Here is a 17,689-nt window from a genome sequence, read left to right as displayed (position 1 = left end):
CGAGGCCCCTCAGACACCTGTTGGTCTGACCCGCGGCCCCCAGACATCCGCGGGCCTACAATGGGGACCCAATTGTGGCCCACGGTGAGCCGCAGAGACCACCTGGGGGCCATGGTGCTTGGCGGGACCCACCAACAGGCCTCCAGAACCTGTGTGAGACATTTTGCTGGTACCCTGTAGGTCTGTCAGGTGACCCATCAGCCCGCCGGGGACTCGCATGGGGCTGGGGTATGAACCCTGTATGTAAAAGAATAAATCATGTATTTAAGGGGGGGCACAGGGGGTGGGTTATGTATTAATAAATAGAATGATGTTTAATGTGGGGCTGTGTATTGTTTTTATTGTGGGTACTGGGGGTGGAGGGATGGTGTATTGGCCCCAAGGGTATGTGGGTAGGCCTCCCTTGTGGATAGTGGGTAAGGGTGGTTAGGCCTCATGGGGGGGGTTTGTGGGGGAGGGTATGTAGGCCTCCCGAGTGGTGGGTGGGTTAACCCCTTAATGACTGTAGTGGTTAATAACCGCTATGGTGATTAAGGGGTTAGGGGACATTACATTGGATGTTTTTATTCTTGTTTCTGTTTTGCAGCAGCGGAAGGGGCATGGGTAGGATGAAGATGAGGATGGCCTTCATCGTGGCAGCCGGACATGGGTGAGTGCAATATGTATTTAATGTATTGATTGGTGTTTATGTATTTTAAATACAGGGGGTGTATGTTGTTTATTGCAATGTTTATTGGGGGCAAATGTCCCCAATAAACATACTATTCTGCCTTAACCCCTTCATTGCCTTAGCGGCTATTCGCTATGGTAATGAAGCAGCATTTATGTATTTTAATAATATTGTGCAGAAGCAGGGGGTCTCCTGAGCTGAACCACATTGATTTCTGGCTCAGAGACCCCCTGCTTCCAAAGTTACAGGCCCCGGTTTGGGGCATCGGTTACAGTGTCGCCGCCATATTTATAGCGGGCACGGCGCTTATGGAATGCTATAAAGATGGCAGCGACACTGCCACCCGATGACACATACCAGGGCCTGTAACTCGGGAAGCAGGGGGTCCCTGGTCCACAAAGCAATGCGGTTCAGCTCAGGGGGCCCCCTGCTCGCTGTACAATAATATTAAAAATAAATTCATGCTGCTTCAATAGGAACAATGAGGCTGCCTTTATCTTTATTTTGAATATGTGTCTTTAAGCGTCAATGGGGCCTTTTCAAAGTGCAAACATGTACAGCAATTGTCTATATCGCCAAAAAAAATGTATCTTGTCATATTAATTAAAATATGCGAAAAGTTCAGCTATCGGTTTCTTTTGGTCTTTGAAATTCTGTGCGAAAATCAAATGTAGCATGTAAATGAGAACAGTACATGTCGAACAAGGAAACAATCGCACTATTGTACATTGCAAGATAGAAATTGACAAGTGAAATGTTGCAATTTCAGTGTGTGAAGCTACACTTCTCAGGAGCTTGAAACCTCCCCCCCTAATCTAAGCCCCCAGATATTTTACTTTCCAGTGTATTGTGGATAATTATTTATTTCCCTCTTTTGGGACCTAATTAGTAGGGATGGGCAGAACTGTCAAAATCCGTTTCCTGGAATTTCCCAGGCTGCGCATTATTAATCCACCATGTGGATTGTCAGTGATCGAAAAAAAGCCAAAAAAGGTCCAGCTCTACTAATTATCCCTCACAATTATATGTTAGGTTGAAACATTCACGGATATTAATTGATATCCATAGTTTTTCTTTTTTTACTGTATAAGAAATATATTTTACATAACTTTTTTTCAACACAGAAATAGAAAGTCATGGAAAGATAAAGAAAGAAAGAGAGATAACATGTACATATAACCATGATGCAACCCAACACAATTCCTTTTCAAGAATTTACCCTCAGAAGGCTAATAATGTGTCATCAGTTTTGTAATTTCACCAACTTTTAGCAAAATATCGCCAGACAGTGAGCGAAACATGGTATGCCCTGTTTTTAGTCTCAACATTAGATGGATATAGTGATTTTAAAGCATTTTATAACAAATGTAGTGATTTTTAGAAAACTGAGCAACTTCACATATTAAGCGATGCACATTGCTCTAATGCTTGGCAAATAATAATGACACTGAGTTTGAAGCACGGAAACCTGGTTCAATTTCCGTGTAAGTTTCTTGTGGCCATTGGCAAGTCACTTTATCTCCTTGTTCCTTAGGCACCAAAAATATAGATTGTAAGCTCATCTGGGCAGGGACTGTGTCTGTAAAAATTCCTATGGTCCCGGTTGTAGGTCTTGGTGTCCTACCTAAGGCCCAGATCAGACAGGATGCTACACGATGTGTGCGCGCTTACGTCACTCTTTGAGGTTAGTGGATGACAGTTGTCACACTAGAAACTGATTGTGGCGGCAAACTACAGCATTGACGCTGCAACATTTTGCGACCACAACCCAAATTGAAATTTGGGACTGCAGTCACGTCACGTGTTCGTCACGCCCACCGCCACGCCCCCAATTGCCATGACCCAACTTCTGCGGTTTGAGCACAGATCGCTGGACTGCAGAAGCGTGGGGTGGAGGCGTGCACGCAAGCACGCGGATGTTGCAGCCAGTCGGAACTCGGCCTAAGTTCCTACACACACTCTAGTACCGAGTTCTTGGTGAGAAGCTCCTTAGAAAAAATTAGAAGTAAATAAACTCTGACAAGGTCATGTGCTTTTCAACGGCTGAAAAAGGGCAAGTTGCTCCTGGTTCACAACCATGGGTCGCACATCTCTTGGTTTTATATTTATCTGAGAACATAAATATTGAGAAATACATTGGTCAATATGCTACTTGTAAGATGAGACCAGAAAAAGGCTGTTATATAAGGAAGCAAACTATAGTTGTTATTCAAAAGGAATTCACAGGCAACATAATTCAGTATCCAGAATTTCATTGTGCTTGACTTTCCAAAACACTTGTCCTTTTATTTTTTACTGTGTTCTTTTTTTTTCCAGAGGTGGTCTTGGTGAGTGTGACAATATATGCAAAAAGCAAACAATACAGTTCCATGCTCTCAAGGACAAGGAGTAATCTCCGTAAAAAAATAAACAAAACACAAGTATTGAGCTCAAAAGGCAAGTTAAATATTTGCATCAAGTTAAGACATGGGATCAAGTGAAATATTGTGACATGGTTCCCCAGTTTCACAGGGTTTGTTTAAATTAAGAAAATCTAAATTCCTCTTGCATGAAAAGAAATAGAGCAAAAAAAATCATATTGGGGTTACAATGAATGTCTTGAAAGCTTAAACAGTATATGCCAGTGTATTGGAAATGTATTGTTTGCTTAAGAATGACTGAGCAAACACACTAGTACTAACAGATCATTTGAAAGATTAACAAGCATGAGGAAGGGATCATGCTACAATTCTGAAAATTAGCTTATTGTAACTCTCAACAGCAATGTAGCAATCTACATTTTGCTATAAATTGATGCTTAAAACTTATCTATATACTGTATGCTCAAAAAAGCTAATAGGAAGAGTAGGTAGAGTGCAAAAATTGCATATATGTACAACAAATATTAATTAATAGTAAAAAACATAATACATGATGATTAAATACTTTAAAAACTTTAAGCTCTCATTTATTTATTATAATCTGATCATTTATAATGTTTGTAGTATTGCACATTGGTGTAGGTGTGCACATTTGTCTCAACACCCACAATAGATCTTAAAGGTTAACATCTTTACCTACAGTGTGTAAGCATCACGCCCAGAAGTGCTCATAGAGGTGAATATACGCATCATATACTGTATGTATTCATTGATATGTACTCTTGTTGTTGTTTGTTCCATATACCCATCGGAGAATAACGCCAGCAACACCAGGATTCCAGCGCCAAGGAGAACTTTTTTCTATATCACATTTCAGAAGGTCATCTTTGAACTGACCTTCAAGTCATCTGGGTTGCAGGACTCTGGACAAAATATATAGTTGGTATTGTATCCAATATTGTGATATATTGCAAGGAATTTACTTTTGAGCGCTAAGGTTGTGTTTAACATTACACATAGTCGTGTATATATTTCCCAAAAATTGCAATATTTGCAAAACATTCTCTACACAGATTCTAATTTTACACATTGATGTACTGTAGAAAAGAAGATGTAGATAACACAAATTGTTTGGTGTTTTAAACCTTGTTTGGTCACATCGACCTGTTTTATATGGATTTTTTATGCAGAGTTTTATTAAAATAAACTTGTGATCATATGTTTGGTCTCTCATGAGGATATTTATATCCAATTTATCATCAGCAATGAAAAATCATCAGGGATAATGCACTATTACGGAACATTCTCTTTTTCTTGTTTCCAATTGTATATATCCACGACGGCACTGCTGTAAACACTGAGGAATTCCCAACAGCAGAGCTGATTTTGAAGGATACTCACCTGGATGGATTTGAGTTCACAGATCATTTGTTCATGCATTAACTGTCCAAGCACCATTAAAGTTCCTTTTTTTCCAATAGCCTGAGACAGCACTGAGGAGTTTATCGCCTAAGCAGGTTAGCTTGATTAATCTCTTCAGCTAGCTCATTAAGGGCCTTATTCAGAGAGGGTTGATAAACAAAATCGCCAGGGAATTTAAAATGCCGTGTTTTTGGGTGTTGCTATCACGGTATTCAGAAAGGCTCGATTACCAGTGATAGCAAAATTCCCAAAACGGGCGAGTTGCTGCCAGCGAGAGCATTGAGCCTCTGAAAGGGCCTAAACCAGCGATTCATTTCTGCTGCAGAGAGAGCTGCTCTGAGAGAGCCGCCTCTCACAGCGGAAATGTCGCCCGAAAATTATTTATTTAAATATATATTTATTTAATAGTGTAGAGGTGCAGGGGGTCTCCGGAGCTGAACCACGTTGGTTTTATGTCCGGGGACTCCCTGCTTCCCGAGATACAGGCACATTTATAGGGTGCTGTATCTCCTTTGCAAGTAAATGTCCCGGTCACGTGACGCGGGACATTTCAATGCAGAGGGCTACCGGCACCCCATAAAGGGGCCTGTATCTCGGGAAGCAGGGGGTCCCTGGACATAAAACAAACATGGTTCAGCTCCGGAGACCCCCTGCACATCTACACTACTAAAGAAATGTATATCAATAAATATTTTAATAAACATCAATACACGCCCCCCCCCCCCCCTCCGCCAAAACCCATACAGTACAGTAATGGGCAAAATAACTATTATCCAGATATGGATAATAGATTATTTGCCCATTATTAAACACTGCATTAGCATACATAAATAAAGTAAAAAAATAAAGTTATACTTACCACAACAGCAGGTCCCTCTGTCCTCTGTTGCCAGAAAGCATATATACAAAATAAATACATTCTAATGGCCCCTAACTCCTTAATCACCTTAGCGGTTACTAACCACTATAGTCATTAAGGGGTTAACCCACCCTGACCCGATACAAACCCGGGAGGCCTAAGCACCCACCCCTGACTGACTATACCCACCCTATACCCATTGTGTAGTATAGTGGTACATCATACCCATATAATAATAATATGGGCATGATAAGCCTCTATAGCACTTAATGGGCACCCTAATGACAATAAATTAATACACAAGACACACAGTAATAAAACGTAACTAATCTCCAAAAAAACACACTTCGCTAAATACAAACAGTAGCCAGCTAATCCAATCAATACAATAAATAGCAACATCAACAATGAATTAATTAAACCATTAACCAATCAAAACAATTAATTCCGAAACCAACTCAAAATGAATAGTAACACTAACCAATCCAAACAATGAATTACTCCAACATTTATGAATTTAAACAGTAAAATAGAAGGAAAGAAATTCTAACAATATCTGAACTAACCGTAAAACATATTAGCTAACATAATATAACATTAAGTACAAACGAACACCAATCGCAAACCTTTAATTACATTAAGCATGAAAAAACAATCAATCACATCCACATAATAAATGAAATGCAAAAAAGCAACAGCAATACCAAGCGACAAATGCCCCCCAAATATTGGCATAATAATGTATTAATCTGTACCCTAAAGAGGTACAGATAATATATTAACAGTCAATGTACCTCCCCCAAAAAATCAAAAAACACATCCAAAGAATGAACCTGTAAAAAGAGACATTTACAAACATTGAATATATTACTTACCATTAGAAGCGGTGGCCCTCAGACTCCCATGTTAAATCCCAAACGATGTTGTCCCGTCGTCTTCTTGGGCTCAAATGAGGCGTCACGGCCTTAAATATGGCTTGTGACGTCATTTAGCCTCAAAATGGTTAACAGCCACCTGATTGGCTGTTAAAACCATATTTCGACTTTAATTTTTTGACATGATGTCACTTAAAGGGAATGATGTCAGCCAATCAGAATGGCTGTGCTTCATTTGCCTTTAAGATGACGTCACGAAGCCGGCATCACATGGTATTTCAGCCAATGAGATCGTGGGAAGCAATTCCACACTCTGATTGGCTGAAATACCTTGTGACACAGCGGCCATCTTGGATTTTGTGACGTCATGTTAAAGGTAAATTAAGCACAGCCATTCTGATTGGCTGGCATCATTCCCTTTAAGTGACGTCATGTCAAAAAAAAAAATTAAAGTCGGAATATGGTTTTAACAGCCAATCAGGTGGCTGTTAACCATTTTGAGGCTAAATGTGACGTCACAAGTCATATTTAAGGCCGTGACGCCTCATTTGAGCCCAAAAAGACGACGGGACAACATCAGTTGGGATTTAACATGGGGTATTTTGGATTGACAGATGAAGAAAGAAGATAAAGAAGATGAAGAAATGGTTACAGATGAAGATAGAAGAAGGTGAGTAAAGAAAGAAAAAAGAAGATTGGGGTACCTGAGCCAGATCTTCTTGGCGGATGGCATCGGATGCTGTTGGAGGCCTTCAAGGTACGTGAGCTTCCAGTTACCCCGGGAGTCGGAGGGCCACCGCTTCTAATGGTAAGTAATATATTCAATGTTTGTAAATGTCTCTTTTTACAGGTTTATTCTTTGGATGTGTTTTTTGATTTTTTGGGGAGGCCCATTGACTGTTAATATATTATCTGTACCTCTTTAGGGTACAGATTAATACATTATTATGCCAATATTTGGGGGGCATTTGTCACTTGGTATTGCTGTTGCTTTTTTGCATTTCATTTATGATGTGGATGTGATTGATTGTTTTTTCATGCTGAATGTAATTAAAGGTTTGCGATTGGTGTTCGTTTGTACTTAATGTTATATTATGTTAGCTAATGTGTTTTATGGTTAGTTCAGATATTGTTAGAATTTCTTTCTTTCTATTTTACTGTTTAAATTCATAAATGTTGGAGTACTTCATTGTTTGGATTGGTTAGTGTTACTATTCATTTTGAGTTGGTTTCGGAATTAATTGTTTGGATTGGTTAATGGTTTAATTAATTCATTGTTGATGTTGCTATTTATTGTATTGATTGGATTAGCTGGCTACTGTTTGTATTTAGCGAAGTGTGTTTTATTGGAGTTTAGTTACGTTTTATTACTGTGTGTCTTGTGTATTCATTTATTGTCATTAGGGTGCCCATTGAGTGCCCTTATGGGCTTATCATGCCCATATTATTAATATATGGGTATGATGTACCACTATACTACTCAATGGGTATAGGTATAGTCAGTCAGGGGTTTGTGCTTAAGCCTCACGGATGGGTGAAGGGGGTATTAGCCCTAAGGATGGGTGTTTAGACGTTGCGGATGGGTAGCAGTTGGGTTAACCCCTTTATTACCTTAGCGGTATTAACCGCTAAGGTAATGAAGGGGTTAACTCCACCCGCAACCTCCCCGCAAAGCCTAAACAGCCACTAAGGGCCAAATTCCCCCTTCACCCAACCTCGCTAGCCACAGTATTGTATTGTATTGTATGTTTCTTACAATAAGCCAGACACGGGTGTTTAACCCCTTCATTGCCTTAGCGGTTAGCCGCTAAGGTAATGAAGTTGCTGTACATGCATGTTTCCTGCCTCGGATACATGCCGGGGCGGTCTGGAGCTGTTTTTAATGGCTATCAGCTCCGGAGACCCCCGGCATCAATCCGAGGCAGGAAAGGGGCCTGATTTTTTCTAAGTCCCGACACATCGCAGCTCATCGAGGCCATCTCCCCACCAATTTACCAAAAAGTTTGTGGTGAATTGGATTTGGGGAGAAGAACGCCTTTTAGGGCTGCAATGGGCTGCGATAGGTCACGACAGCCGACTCGCGGGTCTCTGAATCGCGCGAGTTTATCAACCCTCCGAAAATGGTTGATAAGCGGCTGAATGCCACTCAGTTGGCGATTTTCTGTGGGTGATAAAATTTTGCGTTGATACAGGCCGTTATCGAGCACTTATCGAGGCTTTCTGAATACGAGTAGCCATTTTGATCGATAAGTGCTCGATAAGGGCCTTATCGAGGCTTTCTGAATAAGGCCCTAAATGTATAAAAACCTACCGATACTCACTGCAAATGTCTATCTGATTCACATCCTGGACCACTATAGATAGCAGGCTGTGTTTGAACTCTCTCGTCCTGGTAACTACCACACTGAACCACTGAAGAGAGAGCACCCAGCACCTGGACTTTCCATCCCCTTTCCCAGCCAGAAGGAACCTGGGAGCCTGAAGGTAAAACTTTCCCCAGACTAAGCTTGTGCTATGGTTGGTAAGGGGCTTAGCCTTCCAACCCACAGATATGGATAACATTCTTGGTGTAGTCAGTGCTCCCTATAGGAGCTAGGCCTGTTCTGTTTTGTTAATTTTTTGATGCGGCGACTGCAGGGAGAATTTTTTTTTTGCAACAGCTTGAGCAACAGGAGTAAAATTGAAAGAACCACGTGCAGAAGAGACCAGAAATAAAGAGCTACAGATCTAGCCAGAAATGCAAAGTACACTGTGGTGGACAAAGTCACAACCACCACAGTCAGACTGGGGGACTGATACAGATTTTGAAATACGCAAGGAATTGATTCTGTGAATAAAGTCTCCTCCATCACGTGTGTGGAAAAAAAACACATGGGTTTTTAAAATGGCTGCTCTGCAAAAATAAAAAGTCTACAGAGACACCTGGAGAGCTATGAATGCTGGAAGTGACGTCTGCCCCACCTGTATGACTACCAGTTATGGTTCTAGCATATACAGAGAATATTGATGCAGGTCAATCTGGGGGTCAGTGTGAAGAATACACCTGAAAGTGCCAGAATAGAGGGCAGAATATGTTTTTTCTGTAATGAACCCGGCCACAGGAAAGATTGTCTTTTATGATGATCATGAGGATGTCTCTTATATTGTCCCAGAAACAAGACGGTCCAGCTAAACACCCCTAGGTTATTGGTGGTGCCTGGACCCTGGACACATAATAGAGTCATGTCCCTACATCCTGGAACATGAACGTTAGCAGCATGGCCAGGAGCAACTGAATGCTGAATATTTCTGCCTGATACTACAAATGCAAGAAAAGCATGGTGGGTGCAGGGAAACTGCAGATGTTCCAAGCAAAGAAGGGGTCCTTAGTATTCCTCATGCACCAGAGTCTTCCAAGTAAAGAAAAAGAAAAGAGATTTGTCAGCTTACCGTGGAAGTTGCAGACGTATCCGCAGATGACCCTACCACATCAAAAGGGGACAGAGATAACCTGCAGCCTAGAGTAACAGGTGGATTTGTCCTGGGAATGGTGGAATCTCTAGAGGGCTCCAGGCAGAAGTTGTGCCCCCCTGAAGAAGTGTCTGTCCGGTTTCAACAGTGACAAATCCATATCAAACAGTAAAAAGGAAACTGAGCCGAAACAAATGTGACGATTCCTTGATCAACCCTAAAGATGCACTGCAAAATGCCAGACGTGATGGTGATATTCTCCATTAACAATTGGAAAAGGAGATAGAAGCAGACCAGAAACAAGTTTAAAAAGAGGCTAGGCAACACAGCGAACAGACCAGGCTAGCCGAACTACTACTGCATGAACATGCCAAACAGAACAGTGGGCAGGCCAAGCAAAATGGACTACTACTGCAGAGTTTGCAGCAGCAAGCCCAAATCCAAACCAGCAACAGGCAGTGTAGGTTGAAAGACTAGCTAAACTGATGGCAGAGCTGGAGATGGCAAACACTATTATTACCATTATTGCCATGGATAGGAAACAGAGCAGCAGTGGTGAAATTTATGCTGACTGGAAGCAGAAATATGAGGAGGTTAAAGCAGAGCTAAAAGTCTCTTGGAAGAAGGGCCTCAGTCTCGGTATAGAGCTTGAACTTTCTCAGAAGGAGTCTCACAGTCTCAGCACATAGCTGGGAATTTCTCAAATAGAGTTTTGCTGTCTCAGTACAGACCTAGGAGTCTCTCAGAAAGAGAGTTGCAGTCTCAGTACAGAGTTGGATGGCTCTCAGAAAGAGGTTCACACTCTCAGCATAGAGCTGAATATGTATCACCAGGAGGTCAGTGGTCTCAGCTCAGAACTGGAAATCTCTCAAAACGAATTTCAGTCTCGGTGTAGAACTGGGTGTGTCTCAGAAAGAGATTCAAAGTCTTGTTTTCTTCTGAGCCATCCTTAGGTCTCCTGCTTCTCTCCTCTCCTGCCCTGATGGGCTAAGCATTAGCAGAGGCCAGAAGTGCCACTGCCCCTGCTTTTACCTGCTGCACCTCTCCCTGCTGCCTGTCATCTTAGGGGTGGCCACATCACTCAGCCTGCACCCCTCATTACATCACATGTCAGGGCTGCACTGCTGTGAAAGCCAGTCCCCCATTCCCTCCCCACGTGCTTTAGCCTCTTTGCTCCACTCTCCACCCTGGACCCAGGTACCTCCAGGCCTCTGCCATTGCCTGTACTGCTGCTGAACCTGCAGCACTGCCAGAGTCTGCCCCACCCTCATCCAACACCACTGACTCGTCTCTGCGCCACCAGTTGACCCCCCCCCCCGGCGAAGACCCCTGACACTGTCAAATACATGGGCAAGCAACCACTCTGGAACATACTGCCTAGCCTCCCTGCAGCTCTTGCATCCATGATTCTCCTCCAAAATCACCAATGCAGACCTCTTGCCATCACCTCCACTGGGCCATTTGACCTCATCCAATGTTCTCAGTGCCATTGTGACATCAAGAACAAGATACCACAAACCAGGAAACTTCAGATGGGGAACTTCTCTCCAGTTGATCCTACAGAAAGAGGAATGGAAACGCTTCCCCCCACCCCAATAAATACCCTCTAGATGCCCATCCCTAACCTGACCTCACAGCTCTTTAGCGGAGGAGCCTCTCAGGCTTAAGTCATACCGCCCCTACCTTTACAGGTCCAGGGCGCTCTGGTATTTTCCACGACCTTCTTAATGTTACTTCAACATTGCAATTAGTTTTTGCATGCCCAGCAGGGTTTCCTAAATGGATCAGTCATTTCAAATATTTTATATTAGTGAAATGGACTTGGTAGGTATGATCATTTTGGTCTTTCAATAAGGGATCCTTGATTAAAAAAAACATCAACAAAAAATATGGTGGAAATTGCTGATTTATTTGCTTCTTGCATATGTCATTTAGAGATGTGTCAACTGTTTGAAAAACATTTTTACCCAACACAAATTTGCAAGGTCACATGACCAATGTGCAGGTCTCTCGTCTCAATACTTTGAATATATTTAGCCATTTCACTAGTCTGTAAATAAGTTAGGTCATCAATTGAGTGTGGATTGTGGTAAAGGGAAATGAGTAATAGATGATACCATCATTAGAACTGTGTGTGTGAAATCAAAACATTACATTTCAAACCAAATTTTTTAAAAAAGAAAAGCCTTAAAGATTTTTAGAACCAGAAGTTAAACCCATCTGTATTTATTTTTGGTCAAACTCCAAAACTAAACAAATCGAGTTTTTGCAAAACCAGAACCAAAACTAGAACACACACATTTTTTAGAACCAAAACCACTCCCCATTCCAAAATGCAAAAATCTTTTAGAACCAAAATCAGAACTTGAGTTAAAAATTGTTCCCTCCCCCCCTAATTAAAATATTGTAAATTACATTTGGAAATTGTTCTTGGTGCCAAATAAGGTTAAATATGGTGGATTTTTTTAGTGCCCTAATCAGTATGGTACAAATACTAAATACAGCAGGTCGCACCACTAAAAAAAATCTTAAACCTGTGTTAGTATTATTTATACTGTACTGTTGTGTGGAATGTGCCCCACACTTACTAAGTGGAATGCTATTCCATAAGACACTTTCCTGGCCTATTGGGTTAATTTGCTTGTAACATAGTTTATGGAATACCACCACTTAGTAAATATGGCCCCTTATGCCCAGTAAAGGACTTTTGTATCAATTACTTTTCTATTTTTCTCATTTGGGTTATCAATATAACCACATTTAAAATGTTTATTGTATTTACTACAGTTGTTTAAATATAATTATACATTATTATTTATTTACATTTATTTTAACAAATTTCCCACAGATTGATGCAATTTCATAGAATATTAAATTGGGACCTTAGACATATTCCCAGAAGAGCATTACATAGGGCAGGGGCTTCATATCAATTGGATGTATGGCTGATAGCATCGATTTCAGTATAAAAACAATAGAAGGACCTGTTGTATAAATCCAACACTAAAGGCATGTGAGTTCAATTATGTAATTGTTAACTCCAATGCAAAGAGGAGCATTACATGAAATCAACCTGTTACGTGTTTTTTAGTACTGTACTACTTTTAGTTTTAAAGTACACTGTATTTGCTCTTAGCTGAGTTGGCTTTGGGGATGCTGAAAGTGTTTTGAAATATTTAGCATCCTTATAGCAAATGCATCATGTTTGCTGTAGTATGTGATGACACACACAGTACAAAATAAAAAAACACGTTTATAAAAATAAAAAAAACACATCAGGTATAGGTTTATTACCAAAAAATCCTAAATGTCTTCCTCATATAACTAGATGTATCTTCTTCAAACAGGCACAAATCATGTACAAGACAATTTCAAGTAAAATATGGGAATAAAGAGATGGAGCACCCCTACAACAATGAAAAGACCTCTTATTACTTCCTGATCAGAATTATATTGCCATTTGGTAAACCAACTCCAAATCCTAAAGCATTAGTAAAACAATTGTAGCAGAATTTAGCAATTAGTCTCACTCACTTATAAAAGTCTGATTTAAAGTCCTTGATTTAAAGATAGTAACTCCAGTCACGTACATGATCTGGTTTGCAATTGGAAATCTGCAGTATAGACACATGAATGACACAATGGAAAACGTGAGAGCATCAATGATAATGTTGCACTTTTAAACGACAGATGATTTCAGGTCACATGATGCAATAAAGACGAAACTAATCATAGGTCACTAACATGACAAGTCACCGATGTTGACATTGCTGAATGTAAACATTGTGTCGTATGACACAAGATCACACATGACAATAGTTTCACATAGGCATGTACGTACATAATGTACTACAGATACAGTATGTGTTCTGTTACATGCTCTTTTACACTTCAAGTAAAATCGATTTCTTACCTTTTGAAGTATGATCATTTGGTATCCCCTGACAAACTTGAAGAAGGATACAAAATTAAAAGTGGCATGTTCCTTAGTGATCCAGTTGATTTTAATTCATTTAATATCTTTGAGCTTTGCTCTTTTGTATATTCCTTGTGGTGTCATAACTGAGCGTTTGTAAGTGAGAGTGCCTTACAGGAAACAGTGAATGCATTTGCTTAATCTAAGAAAGCATTTTCATAATCCCACCCACTAGACAAAAGGCTAACCTGTTTTTCAAGGTAAACAGTAGGTATTACACTTTCCAGGCAGTCGATAAACTAGGAAAGAAAAAGGAGGTTGAAATTGGCAACAACAAAAAAAAGTTTAAGTATTTGGAATGTACAAGAAATTTATGTTGGTTTAAAGTAATGTGACACACTGATTGGAAGCAGCAAAGGTGGATAAATACACTGTCATCAGTGCACTTTGCATACTTTCCGATGTGTAAAATAGTCTGCATCTCTAAAGGAAAACAGAAGCAGTGGATTGATAAGTGATATTAATGACTTCACTTAATGTTTACCAGTGGAAGATTTTATTGTTACTGCCAAAGTTAATCCACCATTCCAAATCAGGCTTGGCATTTTGCACCAGATTTTGTATTGTGTCTACTTTTACGCTAACAGGTATCTTAAATATAATGGGATGGAAGCTATTACTCTGTTCACTGGTAAAGATTTGTAATAATGATAAGTCTAGGTATGGCCAGTGGGGGGGAGATGTACCAGCGGGGGGGGTGGGGGGTGGGGAGATGTGCTGGCAGTGAGGGGAGATGCGGCAGCAGCGCCACGAGATGTGCCGGCAGTTGGGGGAGATGTACCAGCGGGGGGGAGGGGGAGGCGGAGAGATGTGCTGGCTGCGAGGGGAGATGTGCCGGCAGTGGGGGGAGATGTACCAGCGGGGGGGAGGGGAAGGGGAGTTGGGGAGATATGTCGGCAGTGAGGGGAGATGTGGCAGCATCGCCACGAGATGTGCCGGCAGTTGGGGGAGATGTACCAGTGGGGGGGGAGGGGGAGGCGGAGAGATGTGCTGGCAGCGAGGGGAGATGTGCCGGCAGTGGGGGGAGATGTACCAGCGGGGGGGGGAGGGGAGGAGGAGTTGGGGAGATATGCCGGCAGTGAGGGGAGATGCGGCAGCATCGCAGGGTTGATGTGTCAGCAGCGGGGGCAGTGGGGCCACGGGGAGATGTGCCAGCAGCAAGGGGAGATGCGGCAGCACCACGGGGAGATGTGCAAGCAGCGGGGGGAGGGTGGGGCAGGGAGATATGCCGGCAGCGGGGGGGGAGGGAGGCATGTAGATGTGCCGCAGCGAGGGGAGATGCGGCAGCAGCGCAGGGAAATGTGCCGGCAGCTCCCCGGGCGAAGCCTGGTACAAAAGCTAGTTTGCTATAAACAGATTTATTAAGTGTCTAAGGAGATCATTTACTCAGTTTTAGTATTGTCTATTGGATTGTTAGCCTATAGTTACTAGAAGGTTTCTGATAAATGAATAATATTAAAAATATGTTTAATTAAACTTCAAAAAGTTAATGTAGGATAATAGGCATTTGAGTATTTGGAGTTTGTTTTACAATTGTTTATCCAATAAAGTGAGACATATTCATTTTTATAACTAAAGAAGCGATACAATGTATTAAAGTAATTGTCATTCTGCAACATAAAGGTGTAAACAACTGATTTAGTTTAGACTTACGGTAAGTACTGTAATTGGCACATGGACACATAGCGGGAGTTTTAATTTGTCAATCCAAATAAATCACAGTTGAGGACATTTTGACAATAATAAAGTGCTTCACAGTAGCTAAAGATGTAAAGACAGTTGAAATGATTGGCTTGAGCCAATAATATTTTTGTACCCCAAAAGTTATGGACAGCTGAGAGTGCTTTGCTACAGTATGTTTAGTTTTGCTTTCCAAGAAATCATGTTCCTTTTCAGTGAGGACCCTTGACCTATATCACTGCCACGGGGAACATTAAATCTTGGAAAAATCAAACTTGGCTTTTACTCAAAATGTACAACTTGGTTGTGCGTTTATGGTTCTGTCTTACTTAGGGCTAAAACAGTTGAGTTGAGAAAAACATTGAACCTGTGCAAATTTTTAGGATAGGACAAGGATTTACAGTATGCTGTAGGAGAGCCAAATGTAATGATACAAAGGTTGCATTACAGATAATAAAGTAAACAAGCACTTTTTATTGCAAGCACATTTTGACCCTTGTAAAATAATTTACTGGTATGTTATAAAATAACAATTACCCACAGTTTGTGAACAGGATGTAAGTAACCCTTTACCTGTATGTACAATACCACAAAGGAATCATGTGATGATATGCATTATTTTGTAATTAGCTCTTAATTCCGGAATTGATTTAATATAATACATACAATATACTATACTTAGATTGGAAGTTCACCATCAACATGAAAAGTAACAAAACAATGGATACTTATTTCGTTTAAAAAATACAAATTATAATTTTGTGTATACTGTATCATGCTTACAAAACTTCTAAAAAGAGATAGCGTGATCTTGCTCAATCAATATCATGATACTGTAGCATTATTAAAGAGGGTGCTTCTTTCTTCTTTATCTTCATCTGTATGTTGTTATCCAATTGGGCAGATGTTAGAAAGTTACATAGTTACATAGTTACATAATAGATGAGGTTGAAAAAAGACCTGCGTCCATCAAGTTCAACCTATGCTAAATTTAGACGACAGATACTTTATCCTGTATTTGTACTTACAGTATATTGATCCAGAGGAAGGCAAACGAAAAAACCCAGTGACATATAATCCAATGATACTGTATCTCATAAGGGAAAAAAAATTCCTTCCCAAGAATTGGCAATCAGATTCCTGGAGCAACATCCTTCCCATGTTTACTTATTTGGTATATCCTTGTATACCTTTCCTTTCTAAAAATACATACAACTTTTCTTTGAACAAATCTATTGTATCTGCCATCACAGTCTCCATGGGTAATGAATTACACATTTTAGCTACCCTTACTGTAAAGAACCCTTTACTTTGTTGCTGGTGAAATCTCTTTTCCTCCAACATTAAGGGATGACCCGAGACCTTTGTACTGCCCTTGGGATGAATAGTTATTTTTAAAACTCCTTGTACTGTCCTCGAATATATTTTATATAGGTATCATATCCCCTCCTAGACGCCTCTTTTCTAATGTAAATGAATCTAATTTAGCTAGCCTCGCCTCATTAGTTAGATTGTCCATCTCCTTTATTAAATTGGTGGCTCTTACTGCACTCTCTCTAGTTCTATAATGTCTTTTCTAAGGAGTGGTGCCCAAAACTGTACTCCATACTCAAGGTGTGGTCTTACCAATGTTTTGAAACATCATTATGTTTACTTTCCTTCCATCCATTGACCATTTAATGCAAGATAAGATCTTGTTTGCCTTTTCAGCTACTGCATGACTTTGGGCACTATTGTCTGCTGTTTACAAACTCTCCTACAGTAAATCCTTCTCCATCAAGGATTCCCCTAATGTATCCACATTTAATTTGTAAATTGCCTGTTTATTCTTGTTTCCCAAATGCATAACCTAACATTTATCTGTATTAAACCTGATCTGCCATTTACCTGCCCAAGTTTCCAGTCTCTCCAAGTCCTTCTGGAGAGAAATTACATCCTGCTTTGATTCTACTAACTTACACAATTTAGTGTCATCAGCAAAGATGTAGACTTTGCTCTCTATGCCACCTCAAGGTCATTAATAAACAAGTTAAAAAGCAGTGGCCCCAGTACCGATCCCTGAGGTGACAACCCCTTTATGGCAACCCTCTGTTGTCTACCCTTCAACCAGTTTTCAATCCAGGTGCATATATTTTTGCTGAGTTCCATTTGCTTTATTTTGTACACCAACCTCTTGTGTGGAACCATATCAAAAGCCTTTGCAAAATCTAAGTAGACCACACCAACTTAATTACTCTGATCTAAATTCCTACTTACCTCCTCAAAGAAACAAATAAGGTTAGTTTGGCATGATTTATCCTTCTTAAATCCATGACTATTACTAATAATTTTATTTTCCATTAGGTATTCCTGAATAGTATCCCGTATTAAACCTTCAAGTAGCTTCCCCACTATTGA

At 40.5% G+C, this 17,689-nt stretch overlaps 1 protein-coding gene across 2 annotated transcripts in view; it reads right to left on the bottom strand.

Annotated features, from left to right (window-relative positions):
- The window catches only part of ITPRID1 (ITPR interacting domain containing 1), a 220,354-nt gene extending 206,626 nt beyond the window's left edge, over positions 1-13,728 (bottom strand). For both annotated transcript variants that reach the window (XM_075586548.1, XM_075586547.1), the window contains exon 1: positions 13,550-13,728. The gene's annotated coding sequence lies outside the window, so the exon portion shown is untranslated. The remainder of the gene's footprint in view (positions 1-13,549) is intronic.
- Positions 13,729-17,689: the final 3,961 nt, after the last annotated feature.

Source organism: Ascaphus truei, chromosome 2 (genome assembly GCF_040206685.1).
Source record: "Ascaphus truei isolate aAscTru1 chromosome 2, aAscTru1.hap1, whole genome shotgun sequence".
In the NCBI taxonomy this organism is placed as follows: Eukaryota; Metazoa; Chordata; class Amphibia; order Anura; family Ascaphidae; genus Ascaphus; species Ascaphus truei.
The sequence above is the reverse complement of the archived record's forward strand: the minus strand, read 5'-3'. Positions and strand labels throughout refer to the sequence as shown.